At 36.5% G+C, this 6,001-nt stretch overlaps 1 protein-coding gene across 1 annotated transcript in view; it reads left to right on the forward strand.

The window, feature by feature from the left end:
- Nucleotides 1-659: 659 nt before the first annotated feature.
- LOC115218927 (sideroflexin-1) overlaps nucleotides 660-6,001 on the forward strand; it is a 33,719-nt gene continuing 28,377 nt past the window's right edge. Inside the window, exon 1 of the mRNA XM_029788943.2 lies at nucleotides 660-928. The gene's annotated coding sequence lies outside the window, so the exon portion shown is untranslated. The remainder of the gene's footprint in view (nucleotides 929-6,001) is intronic.

The following is a 6,001-nucleotide window of genomic DNA, read 5'->3' on the forward strand; positions in this document are numbered from 1 at the left end:
AGTCCCACTGCGTGGCACCTTGGGTAATTTTTTTTTCTTCTACAGCCTCGGGCCGACCAAAGCCTTGTGAGTGGATTTGGTAGACGGAAACTGAAAGAAGCCCGTCGTATATATATATATATATATATAGGAGTGGGGGTGTGGTAAGTAGCTTGTTTATGAACTACATGGTTCCGGGTTCAGTCCCACTGCGTGGCACCTTGGGCTAGTGTCTCAGCCGACCAAAGCCTTGGGCCGACCAAAGCCTTGTGAGTAGATTTGGTAGATGGAAACTGAAAGAAGCCCGTCGTATATGTGTGTGTGTGTGTGTGCATGTTTGTGTATGTGTGTGTGTGTATGTTTTTGTGTCTGTGTTTGTCCCCCCAACATCGCTTGACAACCGATGCTGGTCTGTTTACGTCCCCGTAACTTAGCGGTTCGGCAAAAAGTGACCGATAGAATAAGTACTAGGCTTACAAAAAATAGGTCCTGGGAGTCGATTTGCTCGACTAAAAGGCGGTGCTCCAGCATGGCCACAGTCAAACGACTGAAACATGTAAGAGAGAGAGAGAGAGTGGCCTGTTAAAGAGCCATGTATACTGAAAAATAGATAATACATAGGACTGAGGTGTAATCAATATCAGCCAATCAGAAACGTGTATTTAAAAACCAACCCACCAACGAGTACTAGCCGCCTTGTGCAAAACAAAACGTAAGGTGTCTGAGACACGTACATGCACGCCTCTACTTAATTCATTTCCCCCCCGAATTAGTCTGATTCTTTTCTTTTCATTTATTTTTAATCAGTTGTTTACCATTCGTCCAGATCTGAAACATCGCCCTTCTCCTCCTTTATTTACATTCTTTCTATTCATCCTGTTTCAATTAGAGGCAAGTTTGGTTTCACTGATCAGTGATAACAGGATTAACTGGAATCTAAAACTGAAAGGTAAGAAGTGTCTTGTGTCCCTTGTAAGTTTTTAACATTTGTTTGCTAAATAGAAATCCGTTCCCTACGACTCCCCCCTACCGCCTCCCCGCATTCGATTTCATTAACGAAAATGTCATTGCATCATTCTATGTCTTGTCAGCAAATTTTAAGTAAATTTTTCGTAAACACATTGTTTTTATATAATATTTGCTCGCTGACATGGAACTTTTCGCTTCAGGGACTCTTTTTTTGATATTATTAAATAAAACAATCTCAGTAAAGTCTGGAACAACGAAATATCTCATCTCTCCTTGCCCTCAGAAATCATTTCTGATGCTTATATAAGCAAACAACACATTTTCTACGTCGAAACCTATACGAGGTCTCACAGCCTGTTAGAAATAACAGTCAAATCTTGCCTCATTTATCCACCGATTTATAACCTCCCGTTTAATTAATAGGGCACTATGTCAAATTATCTAGTCCCAATTATTCTGCGTGATTGAAAGCGGTATTATTACGGCTGTAATATGTTTTATCTTAGAGGTCAAATCCCACCGTAGGCTGAACTGCAGCTGAAACAAAAACAACAATTTATATTTATTTCTTAGTTCAGTTTTGCTTCTCAGCCAAAAATTCGCTTTCGATTAGGTCATTAACAAACCTTCATTCTCCGAAAAATGCACCAATTGTTACACACGTTTCCTTCGAACAAAATAGATTTCTCATTTAACTTCCAGTGCTTATATATCAGACTATGTATGAAATTAGAGTCGTTCTTTCTCTGGTAAGTATGTGTGAATGGGATTTAAATTACTTCGCCATGTAAGCATATTACATATGCTACCACAACAACGTGTTCGTCTTTGCTGTTTCTTCCTGGTTTACATACACACTCATACACAAAATCAAACGGACCGTTTCAAGCGACATAATTGCGTTGGCATAACTACAGATGTGTGCCACCTTCGATTTTGTTGTTGCTTCGTAACTTCCAGAAGACAGCAAAGTCGTGGGAGTGGGGGTACACCTCTGTAGTTATGTCGCCTTCGAAATGGATGGCATCTTTTTATGAAAATAAAGTTTTGAAAATTTCACCACCCCTCCTCACCATCCTACTCCGGACCGATTTTGGCTTTTTTTTTTTGCACTTAAAAATCATGGGAGGAGTCTTTTCGGTAAAAAAAAAAAGGAAGAAAGAAAAGAAAAAATGTAAATATTTTCAGAGGGAAAGGTTTGCGATGTAAGGTAGATTTGGCTGTTGTTTCTAGCACATCCCAAGACCACCATATTCGTTTTCACCCTCATTGATGTTTTTTCAATATTTTCTTCCATCAAACACATTTTATGAAATGATGATGCCGAAGTAACACACGCGTGGTCCATTGATGATGAAGGGTGGATAAACAAGAGTTACATGTACTTTTAAAGAAGATCGAAAAAACAACATTGATATTTCGTATACTTCATTGTGATTATCGATTACATCACCAAACGGCAGTTAAAAATCAAGCCCTAATTTTCTATGTCAGCTTCCCGCCCCTTTTGTTCTCTGATGACCCTTTGATCATTGACCGTAACAATTTTCTATCTCCGAGAGGTGAAGAATTAATTTTGTCCTCGGACTAGAATCCGAAGAGTTGTCTGAAGCTACGGCCTTCGTGGATGCGAAACCATTGGTCCCGACCACCCTTCGACTTTTTTACTGAGGGCGGTGAGCTGGCAGAATCGTTAGCACGCTGGGTGAAGTGCTTAGCGATATTTCATCTGCCGTTACGTTCTGAGTCCAAATTCCGTCGTGGTCGACTTTGCCTTTCATCCTTTCGGTGTCTGTTAAATAAGTACTAGTTACGCACTGGTGTCGATGTAATCGACTTAATCCCTTTGTCTGTCCTTGTGTGCCCCCTCTATGTTTAAGCCCCTTGCGGGCGATAAAGAAATATATATATATATATATATATAATATACAGCTTTATTTTGAGATCGCTAGTGTTAATACTCGCAAAAAATACAGACTGGAGTTGTAGTGCTCCAAGTGAGCTATATTTCACTTCTTAATTTGAACGGAGTTGGTAGTTCGATGGACTTCAAGCAAAGGTACCGGTGCCATCTGAGTTCTTTTAACAATCCTAACTATAGGACATCTACGGCATTGGCATCATATGTAAATGACCTTAAAGAAAGGAATGTTGCATTCAGATTATCGTGGTCTATCTATCCTTGCACACGCTTCCCCATATGGAATTGGATCCAAAGAAGCATACTTTATATTGAAAAATTATGATCATGCAATGTTATAAATTCACTGATTCAATACCAGCATTTACACATAGGATCCACTCTACGTTCTTGAAGAAATTTAAAAATAAAAATAAAAATTAGAAATATAATAATAATAATTAAAATGATAATTAAAGTATATATATATATATATATATATATATATATAATTTATATTAATAGTAATGGTATGACAACAAAAGAATGAATGAGACCTCGATATTATGGAAATAGAGGAATTTATCTATAATATAATATGTGACAATTATTCGGTTGCCATAATACTCAGAGTTTTATTATGGCAACCGAATAATCATCACACACACACACACATATAAGATCTGAGCTACATATGTTTCATAGTGAGCAAAACCTTGGAAGTGGTAAATATCTAAGCGAGGTTTGTACCATAGGGTACTTGTCAGGCCAAGGGCTTTCTGATTGATTCTTCCATGTGTTAACAAGTACCTCCTTGCAACAATGTAAACTTTCATTCAATCAAGATACCCTTGGCCTGACAAGTAGCCTGCAGTATACACCTCGCTTCTTATGAAACATATCTAGCCCGGATCTTATCTATTCCATTCCTTAACTCTTGTTATTCTCATACCCGGCAAGCCTGGTCATGTACCGTTAAATATAAAAAGAACTTTTTTCAGTTTATCCTACTTTGATACAAAAAAATCCACAGGCATAGGAGTGGCTGTGTGGTAAAGTAGCTTGCTTACAAACCACATGGTTCCGGGTTCAGTCCCACAGCATGACACCTTGGGCAAGTGTCTACTACTATAGCTTCGGGCCGACCAAAGCCTTGTGAGTGGATTGGGAGAAGGAAACTGGAAGAAGCCCATCGTATATATTATATGTATATATATATATATATATATATATATAATATATATATATATATATGTGTGTGTATATGTATATGTATATACTTTGATACTTTGATACTTTGATAGGTTTCGGCCATTATTGCCCAGGCCATGTCTAACTTAATAGCACCACCTGGTGAAGTCTTTCAAGTCAGAATTTGGGCACTATGGCCCACTCAAGTAGAGAGTTATTGTTTACAGAGACATATCCGGGTGTAGGGGGTTTATCCGGGATTTCTTGAAGGAATCTGTCAAAGACTTCTTGAACCCTATAGGGTCAGTTTCTGTTTTAATGTGTTTTGGTGTAATGTTAAAGAGAGCGGGGCCAATTGAGGTGAAATAATTGTGCCGTATTGTTGTTATGAGATGAGAGTGCGATTTTTGTTTTGGGCGGATGGCACGGGGCCAAGCCTTGGATGTACCTTAAAGGTGATGCCAACATCATTGGGCAATGCTGATGGAATATTTTCCACATCATGCAGATGATGTAGCGCTCACGACGACGTTGGAGAGAATAGAGTTTTAGCTTTTCTAGCCGACCCCAATAGTCGAGGCCTGTCATGCCATCTATCTTTTTTGTGATTGCCCTTTGAGTGCTTCAACTTTTATGATACCTTGTATTGTGTGGGGAGACCACAGTGGACAACAGTATTCAAGGTGGGGTCGGGCAAAAGTGGAGAAGAGAAGGATAATGGTGTGGATATCTCTCGACTGGAAAGTTCTGAGAATCCAGGAACACATTCTGCGGGCCATGTCAACTTTGGTGTTTATATGAGTGGCCCAGCTTACGTTGTTGTCACAATTACTCCCAATTGTATATATGTATATATATAGATATATATAGATATGTATGTATATATATATATGTATATATATATGTATTATATATATATATTGTATATATATATATATATATGTATATATATATATATGTATATATATATATATGTATATATTATATATGTATATATATATATGTATATATTAATATATATATATTGTATATATATATATGTATATATATAGTATGTATATATATATATGTTATATATATGGTATATAATATATATATATGTTATATATATGTATTATATATATATATATATGTATATGTATATATATATATGTATATATATATGTATATATATATATATATATATATATATATGTATATAATATGTATATATATATATATGTATATATATATATATATAATATATGTATATATATATATATATAGTATATATTATATATATATATGTATATATATATATAATTATTATGTATATATATATATATGTATATATATATATAGGTATATGTATATATATATGTATATATATATTATATGTATATGTTATATATATATGTATAGTATATAGATATATATGTATATATATATCCCTCTCTCTTGGAGAGGCATAAGCACCTACACACACGGCAGTAACTTCCGCCTACCAAATCCACTCACAAAGCTTCGGTCGCCCAGGGGCTATAGCTAAACGACACTTGCCCAAAGTGCCATGCGGTGGGACTGAGCCCGAAACCATGTAGCTAGGAAGCGAGCTCCCTATATATATATATATGTATGTATGTGTGTGTGTCTGTGTTTGTCCCCCCCCCAACATCACTTTACAACTGATGCTGGTGTGTTTACGTCCCCGTAACTCAGCGGTTCAGCAAAAGAGACCGATAGAATAAGTACTAGGCTTACAAAGAATAAGTCCTGGGGTCGATTTGCTCGACTAAAGGTGGTGCTCCAGCATGGCCACAGTCAAATGACTGAAACAAGTAAAAGAGAAAGAGAGAGAGAAACCTTCCATCTCACTAAACCACAATTGTCCCTGAAAGTTTTTTTTTTTTTTAATATTTACTATGGATTGCTTGAAGCTAACTTTCTTCCTACACCTTGATCCTTGGATCTTATATATGAATG

The sequence above is a fragment of the Octopus sinensis genome, linkage group LG14 (genome assembly GCF_006345805.1).
Source record: "Octopus sinensis linkage group LG14, ASM634580v1, whole genome shotgun sequence".
NCBI classification, from domain to species: Eukaryota; Metazoa; Mollusca; class Cephalopoda; order Octopoda; family Octopodidae; genus Octopus; species Octopus sinensis.